The 17,425-nt window shown below is 33.9% G+C and overlaps 1 protein-coding gene across 1 annotated transcript in view; it reads left to right on the forward strand.

Annotated features, from left to right (window-relative positions):
• LOC146400818 (uncharacterized) overlaps positions 1-17,425 on the forward strand; it is a 1,118,839-nt gene that overhangs the window by 1,078,044 nt on the left and 23,370 nt on the right. Inside the window, exon 5 of the transcript XR_014812606.1 lies at positions 15,393-15,531. The gene's annotated coding sequence lies outside the window, so the exon portion shown is untranslated. The remainder of the gene's footprint in view (positions 1-15,392; positions 15,532-17,425) is intronic.

Raw genomic sequence — 17,425 nt, forward strand, 5'->3', positions numbered from 1 at the left:
AAGATGGCAATAACAGAGCATTAAACCAAGTGCAAAGTCCTTCTAAGTGTGGGAACCCATGTAACTGCACAGATCTCATGTCCATGAAGGTGGCCCTGGTTTATTTATTGAGTGAGTGAGTGTAGATTAACAGAATATGTTGGAGAAGCCGCACACAGATGTTATCTGAAATGTTTTGAAGCAAACTTAGGGTGATAGGAGTGAGAAAATACTGCAGGTACTTTCTATTCATATCCAGCAGAGGATGGAGAAGGAAATTCACTTAAGATTAAGAATCCATACTTGTATTGTGGCTAAAAGAGAGAAAAGGGGGCTGAAACTAATAACTATCCCAGAAATACATGTGGGGAAGAACATATTAGAAAAATAAACAAAATGTTACTTAAATGATGTAGCCAAAGAGTAGGTCTGAGGCAATCACTACAAGATATATCAGGAAATATTTATTGCACTTTACGAAAATTAGTTTGTAAAAAAGAATGGAAGCAAGTAAATATCTAGGCAAATTGGTCAGTGGATGCTTGCTACCACTTTCTTTCTTAGAATATACCCTTTACTATGTATCATTTTATACTTGCAATTGTCTCATTAATGCAGGAGTACTGATAAATCGGGATCCTTTTGCAAAGTGGAAAAAAATGGGCTGATTGGAGATTCCTGGTAATTCAGCTTTGATGCTGCCCTTGAGAGAGAAGGGATTTATTTCTCCTAAGATTGCTGTCATCTGCCTTGGAAGTAATCAACAAAGCTTGAACCATAAATATAGAAAAATATGTGCAAGTTGTAGAAGCAAAATTATAGGCGTATTTATTCCTTGCATATTTCTGACAACGGTATAAATCACCACTAGTGATTACCTGAATTTTGGTGGCTAATCGATGGTCAATCTCTGATTATTTGCAATAATGGAAAGATCAATAATGTCAAGATTTCAGAGGAGAGGTTGATATAAGCAGTGACTTTTAGCAGGTTATGCATCAAGATTTATTTGATTGGTGTAATGTTATTAATATTAATGTTTACAGTATTGGTATAATATTGGTGGATATTAGTATAACTGACATAGTATAATATTATTACCAGTATTTAATATCAACCATTACATAATTTATGTAAAATATTAGCCTATTATTAGAGAACGGAGTGTAATATTCACAATATACTTCAGCACTCATATCTCCCTATGTTAAACTCATCTTTGTTTATTGCACTGGTCTGAATTTCTCTGTAGACTATGAACCCATGAAACATGAGAATTATTATCTTTTCTCCAAGAATACCTGTGCATTGATTTGAGCATGGTTAAGACTTGACAAGTGTTTGCTGAATGAATGAATGGAGAGGTCAGTTAATAAGTATGCAGTAATGTGAAAGGACATGATTAGGGTGAGTCAGAATTATCTGAGTAAGACTTTAGAAAGAGATGGGATATGAATGCAGAATTCGTGGGCTTAAACTGTAAGCAGTGTAGCCATGGACAAAGGCTAGGATGGGATCACATTTCCAACAATGAGAGCGAGTTGAACCAAAGGTGGAGCTAAGAAGAGTCAGGTTTATGCAAGAGAAGCAGGTCCAAAGAAAATGGTTCTAGTATTTATTTATTATTTTTTCCCTCTACCATTATTTTATTAACACTAAGTAAAGAGTAGAACTAAATGTGAGCCTTATTTCAGGATATACTGTATTGACTTGTTCTTCCCTTGATCCCAGTGTATACTCCTTTCCTCTCACCTTAATAGGTACATACACTAATATGCTTAACATATGCTTAGACATATATGCATTTTTAAAAGTTTTTAAAAATACTTTAAACATTTTATATATATTTTAAATTTAGACGGGGCATGATGGAGGATAAGGTGAGAAAAAGAATGTATATACACATGTGTGACTGGGTCCCCTTGCTGTATAGTAGAAAATTGATAGAATGCTGTAAACCAGCTATAATGGAAAAAAAACAAAAATCATTTAAAATAAAAAAAAATCAAGACAAATTTAAACACCTTTTTTCAAGAAATCGCATTCTGTTCTGTACTCTTGTCACTCAACAGCATTATACAGGATACGTTAACATTGGAGCACTGACCTCCATCTAGTTTCTTTTCCTAATGGACGCAGGCCTTGGAGGTTGTTTACATATTGCTAACTCGAGTTAGCCACAAGTAGAGACCCAAGCCAAAGGGTCTCTGTTTTCTACAGTGCCCCCCTCTGGTCCTCCTCTGGCTGTACCCTCACTTCGGCGGGAGGAGCCTGGTGGGGGTGGTAAAGGGATTTCCTCATCAAGAGCATTTACATGGGCTCTCTACTTACCCCCACTTGCTTCTAGATCAAATTTCAGAGACCTAGGGCCTCCCAGTTCTCTGCTCAAATGTCCTCAGGCTATTTGTTCCAGGGCTGTCCTGGTGTTGTCCTTCAAAACATGTTTCTGGTGCACACAGCATTAGATTGGGTGGACAGCCAATGGGCCCATATGCAGGGACTGTGAATGGAGTTTGTATATGGAAGCTTGAGGGCCCACGTACCCGCACGTGAAATCTCTTGCAATATCAAAGAGCATGATGGAAGTGCAGGAGGAGGAGGAGAATGTGAGGGTGACAGAGAATAGAGCCTGGATGGTCGAGTGTGAGGAAGTTCTTCTCTCATTGAAGAAAGAGATTTATATGAAAAAAGTAGAACATATGCAAGAGCTTAATAAGTTTGCATAATCACCAAAAAAGTCAACTCCTGGGTGATATATGTGTGCATGTATGTGTACAGACACGCACATACACATATTTAAAAATCTCAGCAAAATTACAAGCTGGAACATATGAAGACATTCATCTTGGCATTATTTGTGGTATCACTGAGTTGAAATCTTACTATCTACCACTAGAGTCGAATTAGGTTAGGATTAGCTTATTTACTCTTATTAACGGATTATTTATCATCTATCATATAGTATCTAGCTTACATATAATATACGAATAATAAAACTTTTGTCTTTCAAAATCTTTTTTCTTTTGACTATTGTCTTTGACATAATGTTCACAATGATTTAATTCTAATATCTTGTTATTTATGACCTCTGCTTTAATCTTGCTGTTTTTCACAATAAAATACTTGATTTTTTAGAGCAGTTTTAGAATTATAGAAAAAAATAAACTGAAAGGACAGAGAATTCCCATATGATCTCTCTCTCCCCTGAGTTTGATCCGTTATTAACATCAAGCACTGGGGTGGTACATTTGTTATAACTAAAGAACTGATATTGAGACAGTATTATTAACTGAAGTTATTACTTACATTAGGGTTTACTCTTTGCATTTTACAGTCCTACAGATTCAGCCATATGCATAATATCATATGTCCATTATTACGGAATTATACAGAAGAGTTTCACTGGCCTAAAAACCCTCTCTGCTCCACTTGTTCATTCCTATCCTCTTCCTCCCCCCAACCCTTGGCAACCATGGATCCTTGTACTATCTTCATTGTTTTAACTTTCTAAAGCATCACAGAGCTAAAATTTATACAGTACATAACTCTTTCAGATGGGTTTCATTCACCTAGAAATATGCATGTAAATTTCCTCCATTTTTTTTTTAAGGCTCGATACTTCATTTCCTTTTATCACTGAAAAAATTCCCATTTTAAGGATGCAATACAATTTTAAAAATCCATTCATCTATTGAAGGAAATCTGACTGCTTCTAAGTTTTTAGCAATTATGAATAAAGCTACTATAAACATCCATGTGCAGGTTTTTGTGTGGGTCTAAGTTTTCAGTGCATTTGGCTAAATACCCAGGACTACACCTGCTGGATTGGATAGTAAGAATATGCTTACCTTTGTAAGAAACCACCAGTCTGTTTTCTGAGATGGCTGTGCTCTTCTATACTCCCCTAGCAATAAACAGAGCTCCTGTGATGCTACATCCTCATCAGCATCCCGTGCTCTCAGTGTTTCGGATTTTAGCCATTCTTTTAGCTGTGTACTGGTGCCTTGTTTTAACTCGCAATTCTCCACTGACCTATATTGATCATTATATGGATATGCTGATTTGCCAAGTGTATATCTTCTTTTGTGATATGTCTGTTCTGATCTTTTGCTCCTTTTTTTTTCAATTGTGTTCTTATTGTTGAATTTTGAGAGTTCTTTGTGTATTTTGCATTCAAGTCTTTTTCAAGTAGGTGTTTTGCACATATTTTCTTCCAGTCTGTAGCTTGTCTTTTTATTTTCTTCATGATGTCTTTAGTTTTGATTTTAATAAAGTCCAACTATCATTTTTTCCTGTACAGATTTTTTTTAGTGCTGCAGCTAGAGCACTAAAGTCTTCATCAGAGTCAAAGTAACCTATATATATATATTTTTTTCTTGTCTCAACTGCCAGAAGATTTAGAATTTTGTGTTCAACATTTAGATCTAAGATTTTAGTTTTGCGGGCTTTTCTGGTTTTTGTTAATTTCTAAATATGAGAATATTTTAATCTTTTTATTGTTAATTTCTAATTTCTATGAATTATAGTAAAAGAACATAATCTATTCCATGCTTCAGCATTTATTATTTGTTCTTGAAAATTAAGTTTTATTTTATATTCATTGCTTTTGCAATTTACCCCCTCCATTTATATATATATACATACACACACACCTAAAATATATGCATAAACATATACAAGCACTATATTACTAGTATAATAGCATGCATTTACACTTTACATATATACCATACATAATAATATATATATATTTGTATACAAATAGTATTATAATAACATATACTGTATGCTTATTAAATCATAGAAATTATCTACACATGTTTACCTCTGTCTGGATATAATAGCTTCTGAAAATAATGTTGTAAATGCAAACAAGGGGAAAAGGACATGAGATTTAGGTGGAGGATGCAGATTGAAGGGAGCATACTCAGAGCCAGCCCTTCTTGTGCAACTAAAATCTTGCTTAAACTAAGAGGAGTTAGACAATTCTAAATTTAAAAAGCAAGATCTACTGCTTGCAAGTTCAGGACTGGGGTAAGATATAAATTGAGACCTACATACTCTAGTTCCAATATTTAAATATTATAAGTCAAGATAATAAACAATTAAATCAATATATTCTATGCATTAATTTTTTTCAAAATACTTCATACAACTCTTAAAGGCCATATTTGTCTGATTCAAGAAGATTTTAAGTGATAGTCTAGAGTATTTTTAATATAATGTTTTCTTTCTTCTAGCTTTATATACTTGTAGATCTATCTTTTCATTATCTTATTTGAATCTGTATTATAGTAATGCTATTATATCCTTTTTTGTGAAAAGCTAAAGGTTTCTAAGACTGCTGTTTTAAACATGGGCTGTTGTTATTTGTACACCCACTGAAAAGCTACAAATGCTTTCATGTATCCTCCTGAGCCCTATACTTCATGTGCATTGCTCTTGAGCTGGAGTGAACAGACTTTTAATGTTAGTGTAGAATGACAATAATGATTCTGGCTGTGACAAATTACCTTAATCAAATATATCAATCTATGAGACAGCTGGATTTTTGTTGATAGGGGATTTGATTCAGATATGCAAACTTTTCTTTGCTGTCAACAGTTATATTAACAATGCAAATTAACAGGAATGTCTCCCTTTTGACATTTTGCTTCTAGGTCACATAATCACCATAATCAGACCAAATAGTGATAATGACAGTGCTTGGCCTTTGCATTAGCCTTTTAGCTAAAAACCCTTAGGAGACATTGATTAATTAATCCTTCTCCATCTTTCTTGTTTGACAGCAATAGCAAGACCAAAAAGTGACTTTGGTAGAAAACATAGATATAAAGTATCTGAATATAAAACAAATTAGGAAATGTTTTACCCTCTGTTCATTCTATCATTCTTATGATTGTAGAGTGTATGGTTATGCAAAAAAAAAAAAAACAAAAAACAAAAAAACCCAAAACCCCCAGAATTCAATGCCACCAAAGCCCTGTTATATGTGAAAACATTCAGGAGGAGATTGGTTATGATAGTTGAGATACTTCTGGCCAGGTCAGTCCCAGAACATTCTAAATCATGTCCTCTGTTTATTACCCCATGTTTTCCTGACTGGTCTCATCAACGCAGAGTGTACGTCAGGCAAGTGAGTACTTCAGGCAAGTGCATAGCACCTAGGAATTTGACTGCAAATTCCTATATAATATCTCATCTGAAGGATTGGGCTGAACCAATTGAGGGCTATTAGGACTTGTTTTGTCCCTTGGAATTATGTCCTTAGCTAGAATCAAGATAAAGTGGCTGCTCTGAATCATGCCATAGACTCTATTTCTTTATTTGTTGATTGGTTGGTTTGATATATTTCATTTTGTTTGTTTGCTCTAAAGATATTCTCGAATGTAGAGGTTATTATCACTCAAGCATAAGAAGTCTTCAATCTGCCTTTTATAATTGTTTACGTGGAGATCTGGTAGAAAAACACTTTATCCAAAGTAAGTGAAGAGTGGGAAAGAAACTCCAAAAAAGTGAAAAGGAAACCTAGTATGAAAAATAATTTTTTAATGTAGTTGTTTATTTTTTGTGTAAGATATCTCCTTAACAGCACGCCCAATATGGATTATTAAAAATACACACAAAAATCTCACAGTAATAATATAAAAACAAAGAAAAAAACCTAAGGCCAAAATCCAACCTAGCATCTGAATCTAAGAAGGAATTAACTAATATCACAAGATAGATAAATTGAATTTAAGAACCCCTCACATCTAACACATATATGGTATCTTAAAATGGAAATTATTATAATAACAATGGCAGAATAACAGAATGATAACCTATATACCATCTACAGCTGAATTGAAATGCTAAGTTTTGTACAATGTAGAAAATTTAAAGAAATATTGATTTGTTTATATTAGATACTGCTCAGTATGACTGGAAAAGTGTAATGCTCAAAGTGCACATTTAGTCTATTTCTGTCTATCTAGTCACAGAAAGACACGGAAGGATAGGATGACACTGACTTAGTTACTGTGAGAAACATATTCTACAAATCTCTGAGAGAGGAAAAGGTGGGGATAAAAGGCCTGGGAGATCTTGACGTCAGGGATTTAAGACTTTTACTTATTATTGTGAATTACAAGTTTTTTTTGTTTTGTTTTGTTTTGTTTGCTGTTAATGGTCGCAAAAAGAAGTCATGACTGAAAAGAAGGCAAAATCTTGCTAGAAATAAAATTTGAAGAATTCAATTTATACCATGTACTTTAGCCAAAACAAACAAAAAAACAAAACATTAAGAATGGGCAGGTAATCTGTTGACTGGTTCTGTTAACTTACTGAATAACAGGCTGGACAGATGTAACCGAATTATAACATAAGGAAATATAAACATGCCAATACAGAATCTATGGATGACACAAGTGTGTGGACTTACCCATACACATATCAACACCACACACATACACTCAACAGATGTGAACACTCAGAATGAAAATAACTTTTTTTTTAATTTTAGTTTATTTACTGTGTTTCAGGTGCACAGCAAAGTGATTCATATATATATATATACATATATCTAAAAATATGTATGTATAAAGTCTATACATAAAAGTATATATATATATGTATATACTTTTTCAGGTTCTTTTCCATTAAAGGTTATTTACAAGATACTGAATATAGTTCTTTGTGCTATACAGTAGGTCCTTGTTGTTTATTTTATATATAGTAATCTATATCTGCTAATTCCAAATTCCAAATTTAACCCTCCCCCTCTCCTTTTTGGTAACGATAAATTTGTTTTTTGCGTCTGTGAATTTATTTCTGTTCTGTATTAGATTTCATTTGTATCATTTTTTTTAGATTCCACATATAAATGTTATGATATTTACCTTTCTCTGTCTGACTTAATTAACTTATTATGATAATCTTCAGGTCCATCCATGTTGCAGCAAACAGCATTATTTCACTCCTTTTTGGCTGAGTACTATTCCATTGTGTGTGGATAGATAGACAGATAGATAGATAGACAGACAGACAGATAAATAGATAAATAGATATAGATATTACATTTTCCTTATCCACTCATCTGTCAGTGGACATTTAGGTTATTTCCATGTCTTGGCTATTGCAAATAGTGATGCTATGAATACTGGGATGTATATATATGTTTCAAATGCCATTTTCTCCAGATGAATGCCCAGGAATGGGATCACAGCATTATATGGTAACTTTATTTTTAGTCTTTTTAAAGGAAACTCATTACAGTTTTCCATAATGGCTGCATCAATTACATTCCTACCAACAGTGTAGGAGGGTTACTCTTCCTCCACACCCTCCCCAGCATTTATTGTTTGTAGACTTTTTTGGTGATAGCCATTCTGACTGAATTAAGGAGATATCACATTGTAGTTTTGATTTGCATTTCACTAGTAATTAGTGATACTGAGCATCTCTCTTCATGTGCTTTTTGGTCATCTGTATGTCTTCTTTGGAGAAATGTGTATTTAGATCTTCTCCCCATTTTTTGTTTGGATTGTTTGTTTGTTTTGATATTGATCTATGTGATCTGTTTGTATGTTTGGAAATTAATCCCTTGTTTGTTCCATCATTTGCAAATAGTTTTTCCCATTCTGTAGATTGTATTTTTGCTTCTTTTATGGTTTTCATTGCTGTGCAAAAGCTTTCAGGTTTAATTATGTCCAATTTGTTTATTTTTATTTTTGTTTCCATTACTCCAGGAGATAGATCTAAGAAGATATTGCTGCATTTTATGTCAAAGAATGTTCTATGTTTTCCTCTAGAAGTTTTATAGTATCTGGTCTTACATGTAGGTCTTCAACCCACTTTGAGCTTATTTTTGTATATGGTATTAGAGAATGTTCTAGTTTCTATTTTCATGTAGCTGTTCATTTTTCCCAGTACCACTTACTGAGGAAATTGTGGTTTATCCATTGTATATTCTTCCCTTTTCTATCATAGAGTAATTGACCATAAGTGTGTAGGTCATTTTATCTGTTCCAACGATCTATTTGTCTCTTTTTGTGCCACTACCATATTATTTTGATTACTGTCACTTTGTAGTATAATCTAAAGTCAGGGAGCATGATTCCTCTAGCTCTATTCTTTCTCAATATTGTTTTGGGCTATTTGGGGTCTTTTGCATTTCCATACAAATTAGATTTTTTTTTTGTTCTAGTCCAGTTAAATACGACACTGGTAATTTGATAGGAATTGCTTTGAATCTGTACATTGCCTTGGATAGTATAGTTAGAAAATAATGTCAAATATGAAATTTTTGAAAAAAATTAAAATATACATTATTAGGACATAAAATATTCTAAAGTACTTTATAAAACACCTCAGAAAGTATAGGCCGTGGAAATATAACCTATACAACAACAGGGAAAAAAGAAAATAGAATAAAGGAAAAAAGCAGAGATATTTTCTATTATGACAATCAATAAAACTGGGTGAAGCTTCCCTATTAAGAAGCAAAACTTCTTATAATATAACTAATAAATTTTAAGTGGAGCCAAATAATATAAACTTCTCATTTAATTATTACAGTCAGAGAACATTTGGATGCAAGAATTAAAAACCTGAAAGTGAAATAAAGAGTACTTAATGCATTTGGGTTCCAGAAGACCAAGAAAAAGCTAGAAAAGCCATGTTAGGGAAGATAGGACATTTGAATAGCAAAATTAGAAGTTTGTGGAGTATCTGCTGTGGTGCAGTGAATTAAGGATCTGGCATTATCTCTGCAGTGACTCAGGTCACTGCTGAGGTATGAGATTGATCCCCTGCCTTTTGCAGTGAGTTAAGGATCTCTCATTGCTGCAGCTGTGGCATAGATCACAACTGCGGCTTGGATTCGACTCCTGGCCTAGGAACTTCCATATGCAGCCAAAAAAGAAAAAAAAAAATTAGATGTCTGTAAACCTCTACTTTATTGGCCATATCACACATGAAACATTTTCCATTTCTGTATCTCAATTTATATTTTCATGGAAGATAATCTTATTAACAGCTTATAGTTGCTATTTTGTGGGTAAATATTATCCCATGTACATAATCAGTTGTTTCAGGGAATGTGGGAAAGTGAGCAGATTCTAATAAACTGGTGTGTGGACAAGACAGTTAATATCACCATCTTTTGTATATGGTAGTAATATATAAAACAAAATTATGCAAAGTAGAGAAAAAAAAGCAGGACAGTATACTAAACAAATATACACAAGAAATGCAGTAGTCACAAAAACCATAGCAAAGAGAATTTGAGTATTAGTATTAAAATATTAGCATCAAGATTGTCAATTATAAAATGCATTACTAATTTCTAGCACCAATAATAACACATACAAGGATAACAAGTCAGATGGCAATGAGAAATTTCGAAGAAAGCTTTCCAACCATTCAGTAGTTCTTATGTGTTCATTAACATCTGAATAAATAGTTAATTTCAAAGTATTTTTAGCCTTTCTGCCTTCATTTAGCTCATATAATTCTTGAAAGGAACCATTAAAATTTTACTTACAAAAGACTATTTCACTAAGGGACATTAACATTACATTAATGATATAGATTAGTTTATAGAAATTATTTCTATATTTCAGTAGCATATATATTTTTATAGAATGAACAGTGACTTATATACACATGCTTTTTAAATAACTTGTAGTGAAATTGGAAGTTTAAAACTTTTTTTTTTTTGGTCTTTTGTCTTTTTAGGGCCACACCCATGACTTATGGAGGTTCCCAGGCTAGGGGTCCAATGTGAACTGTAGCTGCCAGTCTACACCACAGCCACAGCAACGCCAGATCCTTAATCCACTGAGTGCGGCTAGGGATCGAACCCACAGCTTCAGGGTTCCTAGCCAGATTCGTTTCTGCTGCGCCATGACAGGAACTTCAGAAGTTTAAAACTCTTATCCTTAGAGATATTAGGCTGACTTCAATTCTTAAAGACATACTCTTTCATATGTTTTCTTTCTTCATCTGTGAAAATATGTCATATGGACAGTTTTCTTAACTTTAAGATCAAGAATGGTATATTTCAATTTGTTATTTTTAGAATAAAGACACTTAAAATAGTAAAAGAAAACTCTTTCAAAGATCCCAGGGTTCAGGGTGGTTAATCTCTTAAGTAAATTTAAAAGCATCTTGTACTTACAATTTTACTTTTTGCTAGAAAACCCATGGCAGTTTGGCAGGTAAAAATTGGAAAATAATTCCCCAGATAATTTCATATGAAAATCATTTTACGTGATTTGAAATATGATACAAAGTTGCATCTTTAGAAAAGCTACTGGTTATATTATATTACACCGATACTACCTGAAAATGTGATGAGAATGTTAGCAATTGATGATGTTAGTTTTGCTCCCATGGAGCAAAATTCCTCGAGGACTTAATGTACTTTACAATGATTCCCAAAAGGCAAGTATCTTGTCTATTAAAAATTTTAGTCTAATCCCAAGATTGCATCCTGTTTATGAGGGTGTTTAGTAAATATGAAATAAATAGGATGAATTAACTATTGAATATTTCATTCAATTTATAATATAGTGAACAGAAAATGAGAAAAATTTATTCAAACATTTGTAAAATGAAAATATTAAAATTAAGCAGATTCCTTAGTTCCTACTTCTGGATTGTTTGCTGAGTTTGGAGTATAGTAGAGGAAAATTAATTTTCTTTCTTTCTTTTTAAAAATTATTTATTTATTTATTTATTTATTTATTTATTGTCCTTTTAGGGCTGCACCCATGGCATATGGAAGTTCCCAGGCTAGGGGGTGAATTGGAGCTGTAGCTGCCAGCCTACACCACAGCCACAGCGACACAGAATCTAAGCTGTAGCTGTGACCTACACCACAGGTCACGTCAATGTGGGATCCTTAACCCACTAAGTGAGGCCAGGGATCGAACCCACATGCTCATGAATACTAGTCAGGTCCTTAACTCTCTGAGCCATGACAAGAACTCTGGAAAATGTTATTATATTTAACTTGCATATTAAATATTAAAAGCAGGGAAAATAATTCACTATAAGAAAGGTAACTTCTATGTGTGTAATGAAATAGAAGGGCATATTGGTAATTTTATCATTACCTAATTTTATGGAAATACAAAATTATTATTATAAATGTATACATATGCTTTAAATGCATGTATAAAGGCTCTTGGAAAACAGACTTAGGTGGAGAGCTAGAATGCAGAATTGAGTGGTTTCTAAATTCACCTCCCATTCATGTTTAATATGACATTAAATATAACATATATAACTTATTATGTAAGTATACATGCACATGCTAAAGTCAGAAATAATTGTAACCCTGAAATGGGTCTTAGGGTTTGTTGAGGATATGGCCAGGAGAGTATCAAACCCTTTTTCACCTTCAGGTGGGACAATGTTAAATTATCAGATACAGTTTGAATGGTGTGAGCTTTCAACTATGACTATTAACAGCACTGGTTGGTGAAAACCCCTTTGATTATGAATACAAAGTTTCAAAACTCTTCTCATAGAAATTTATTTAAAAAAGTCAAATCATCAACAACATAGTTTCTGCATGAAGGCATATTTTGCTCTAATGGGGCTCAGAGGGGAAAAAAAAAAAAGAGGTTAAAGAGCACTATGATTTTGAGTCAAATTTGGAAAGGAGAATGCTTTTTATATCTGGGCCCTTAAACCAAGAGGCATCTTTTTAGCTCAAACTTTATCTTTTAAATTTGTTCTCTAAAGAAGGAAAGGGCAAAAAGAATTCTGATCTTCTTTTTACTGTTACCAAAACCTATTTGGGAGCTTTCAAGCTGTTTGCTTTTTTTCCTATGTCATTTATTTGACTCCCTAGGATTTATTTTTCTGCCTTCCAAGTACATTCACCTCAGTTCCTTACATTCTATCATTGTCAAGCTGATACATTTTTTTCTTTGTAGTCAAAACAAAAAAAAAATCTTATAAATATTTGTCAATTCTAATGACTAATTTTTAACTCAACCAACTTCAAAAAATACACAATTTTTTCAGGGATTAGGAGAAATCCTCTGCATTAGTAATATGGAACTTCAAACATAAACAGAATATTTCATTTGGTTTCCCGATTCCCCATTACAGTAATGCTGTGTACAAGGCACTGTATGATATGCAAAGTGGTTTTAGTTCTAAAGAGCAGACTTGAAGTCATTTATCCTGGAGGATATGTATATTAACATAGGACTAAAACATCTTATGTTGGTGACTATGAATTAACTCTTTATTGTACTGCCTGGATTTTTATTTCTTCTTACTGATTGAAATCCTATGAATACAATTGATAGCAATTTCAAGGCTAGAACTGAGACACTGAAAGTGTTTGAAATATAGAGAACTATCTTCAGAGAGACTTGAAAGAATGACATTGAATATTTATTTTCCAGGCAGCTTTCAAGATGGAGGAAAGATATTTTCAAATTGATGTAACTACAAATCAAAATGAATGGGTGAGCACATGTTTAAAGTGAAGCTGATAATCTGGATAGGTTCAGAGGGTCACAGTTGCTTGTAGATCAAGCTGCTGACTCAGAAATTTTATGAAGTACAAGAATTTTCCAGTGAGCAGGAACCGGCCTGTACAAAAGTCTAGCTGTGTGGACAGTAGTTCAATATTTCTTTCTTTCTTTATTTAAGGCAATATCAGTGGCATATGGAGGTTCCCAGGTTAGGGGTTGAATTGGAGCCATAGCCCATGGCCTTCACCACAGCCACAGCAATGCACCAGATCCAAGCTATGTTAGTTGACCTATGTTGCAGTATGATGGAGGCAATGCTGGATCCTTTAACTCACTAAGTGGGGTCAGGGATCTATCCTGCATTCTCATGGATACTAGTCAGGTTCTTAACTCACTAAGCCACAATAGGAACTACCAATAGTTCAACATTTAAAGTACCTCAAAAGCACTTTTATATTCAACCATTATTCTGGTTGGTATAAGTTAATACAAGGCACAGAGGTAGAGTCATAACATAAAATATTTTGTTTTTGGTTGTAAATCAGGATTTTAGCACTCTTTGTAATTTTACTGGGCCCAGGGTCTTTTTAGGTGGGAATAAAAGGGTAGGACTGCCTGACAAAGAGTTTAGAACTGGGTGATGATAACTTGTTCATTACTTTACTATTGCTCTTTCAACATTTCAATAATTTCCAAATTAAAGGATAAGATACTATCCAAAGGTTCTGAAATTTACTATGCCAGCCTTCAACTGTGTTCTTCATCCTGTGATCACTGTTCATTACTGACATATAAAGACTACAAGTTTCTGGTGGAATTCTTGGATCTTCTGGTCTTGTCTTGTTTCTGCCATGCCTTTCACAGACATTCACTCTTTCAACATAATCCATAGGTCATCTAAATTTTCTGCATCCTCTACAATTTACTCAACTTTCATTTACATTTTCCACAAGCAAAAATGAAGTCCCAACAGGGAGGTACATTACAGGTATTACTTTCCATTGTTATATACTTGTTATATACTTGCATGTTAGCCCCAAAGAAGATACTTTTAACCACAGTGATTGTGAAAAATGAATGAAAAAAATTCATTTACTTGTGCACTGGGTAGAAGTAGTCAAGTCATGTTCGTGTTTGCAATCTTGAAATTCATCAGGCACAATGAAAGGTTATAGTCAAAATTTCTTTTCCATGAAAATTCAAGTACTTTCTCATTCTTCTTGCCTTTACATTGTTAGCAGAGAAATCAATGGCATAGGTTAAACCAATACTATACTGCGCACAGTAAATGAGTGAAGTGTGTTGGTGCCATCACTGAATAATGCGATACTGATACTTAAATATTGAATGTTATCATAAGTTGGATAAATAATTTTATCATCTTAAACATAGGAATCCTACGTAAGAAATGATTCTACAAGTCTGTTCACTTTATATTTCTCTGGAATTTCAATTCCATGCAATAATGTTGGATTTGTAGGTCAATATCTTTTTTGAATTCTATTCACTTTGCCTTCCAACAACTTTCCTTCTAGTTGCAGTAATAGGGCTTCTTTATCACAAACATCATAGAGAGTTCTTGGGAGTACCTGTGATAGTGTTGCATTTGGTCCTTCTACTGGAGGCCATTTTAACCTATTCAGGGTTTTCCTTACTTCCCCTTCAACACCAAGATTGTGTTGATGTTTTCCTGTCTTATCTTGAATGATTATGATATTATCAAATCTCGAGTTGTTGTACATCAGGCATTGCGTATTCTCCTCTCATCACAGTGCCCGTAGCTTTTACACTCTCTCCATTAAAAGAATGGAAATGGTAACAAAAACCACTATGATGTAGAACCGGCATTTTTGCCTGTGTGAGTACACTATTCCTGTCACATTGAGCTGAGAATTTTCTAAAAAGGTATCATATTTTTGTTTCCTTTTGTAGCTGACTGATTAAAGGTCACCGGTATACTGGCAGGGAAAACTAATATCTTATGGATTAGACACCTGGTTCAACATTGCTGGATCAAGCACTGGGCTGGTAGGCACCAGCCATGGTTACAGTGACCTATGCTGATTGGCAGGTAAGTTTGGGAGTCACACCCACTAAAACCTTTCCAAACAGTGGCAGACGATTCTTGCAATCTACCACAACTGTATCTGCATAGGACATCAATTCAAGGGAAACACTGCCATTAACCTTAGGTGATGGTATGCGTGTAGGAGGACTGATAAGATACACAATATATTCCTCATGGGGGTTCTTACACTCAACCACTATGCGGCAGGAAGGTTACAATCAACTCACTCCTGAACAAGCAAGATACTCTGTACATTGTTTATGTCAATGCATTTTCAGCTTGTTTTACATAGCACTTGACAAAGCTCCTCCTTTCAAACTCAGCCCTTAATGAATGCAGCCACATCCAATCAAGTGCCCAATATTAATGCATCATGCGATCTTGAGATTTCATCTTCAACTCAACCTTTGTGCATTTCTTTGTCTGTAGGACTATTCCTCTGTATTCATAGCTAATATAAATTCCACTCTTCTGCAAGGTTCAAATCATGATTCATATACTCAACACCATATGCCACCTAGGCTAGGCTAGGCTATCAAGGCAAGAAGGGTTATTATTGGCAATAGAACCACAAAACAATTATTGGACCAATAAAACATGATAGTATGTTTAATGCATTAATCCTATAAACCAATATAAGTGTTATGGTCTATCTGAACCCAGGAACATTTTCTAAGTGCTGGTGTTTTTAACAAGATGAAATATCAAAGTCCATTTGGCGTAGACCAAACATGTTAATGTTTGTATGTGATAAAATCAAATTTCAAGATTTTGGGGTAGACCAAATGTCTCAATAGATGTTTTGAAGAGCACCATATGTCTAGTAATTAATTAACTTATTAAATAGAAGGTTGCTGTGTCTTAAAAATATTTCAAAAACCTAAACCAATATGAATTAATTAATACAGATCATCATGCAGGACAAAGCTTTCACGTTGAAGTTCTGGAAGGCTATTTCATCTGAAATAAAGCTTTAAGGTAGATAACTATTTTAAAAGTATGAAGTCTGATAACCTTAATATTGAAAGGTTGTTTGTAGAACACACAGAGGACTCTTAAACCTGCTTTCTTTTTTATTCCTAGCAAGTAACCTACCTCTGCTCTCATAAATGTTAGACTATGTTCTTCACTGGACCCTGAATACAACACTTCCAATCCTGACGGTGCCATTTAATTCATACTTCAAGATTGCATAACAGTTGAAGTTAGGTTTAGAATTAGTTAGTTACCTTTCCTCAATCATCTGTCACCTGTTTCTCTTTATCTTACAAATCACCTTTCTACACTAGGTTCTCAACTGCTGAGGTTGAGAACTCTAGCTCCAAACTACTATGGGGTATATGATTTAGCTTTAAATCATATTATGTATCATTGTTCGCTACTGCTTTAAGTTGTATTGAATTCAACACAGATTCGTTGTATGCCTTATAACAGCATGCTTAGTATCAAATACGTTAGTTATTTTTCAAACTATTTTTGCTTTTTCTGGATGAGGAAAGTCATTCCTTTCCCGTCTTTCACCATTTAGGGGAGATTAAGCAGATAGATGCAAAATGAATATTTTTAATTAGTGTCATTTACAAATGACCCTCAGTTACACTAGTTGTGCTAAGTCACAGGAGTAGCCATGACTTACGGGAACAATCCACTGTAATTTTATAATTATTTTTGCTAGGAGTTGCATTGGTTGTTTATGAATTTCAGAGCAAATTGATAATTCATTCTGTTAGGTCTAAATCATAAAGAAATTGAGAGCTTCCTGGAGTCCTTACTGAATCCCCAATGCCACCTCTTTCCTCTTAATGCCTGAATTTTTTGTGTCTATGATTTTTGTTCTGTCTCATATGACCTCTTGAAATAGGAAAGATAATTAAGGGCTTAGGTGTCAAATATCTTT

This window comes from Sus scrofa, chromosome 8 (assembly GCF_054392235.1).
Source record: "Sus scrofa isolate SSC_HxYL_T2T_F1_AM1 chromosome 8, Sscrofa_HxYL_maternal_Yorkshire_Landrace_v2.0, whole genome shotgun sequence".
NCBI classification, from domain to species: domain Eukaryota; kingdom Metazoa; phylum Chordata; class Mammalia; order Artiodactyla; family Suidae; genus Sus; species Sus scrofa.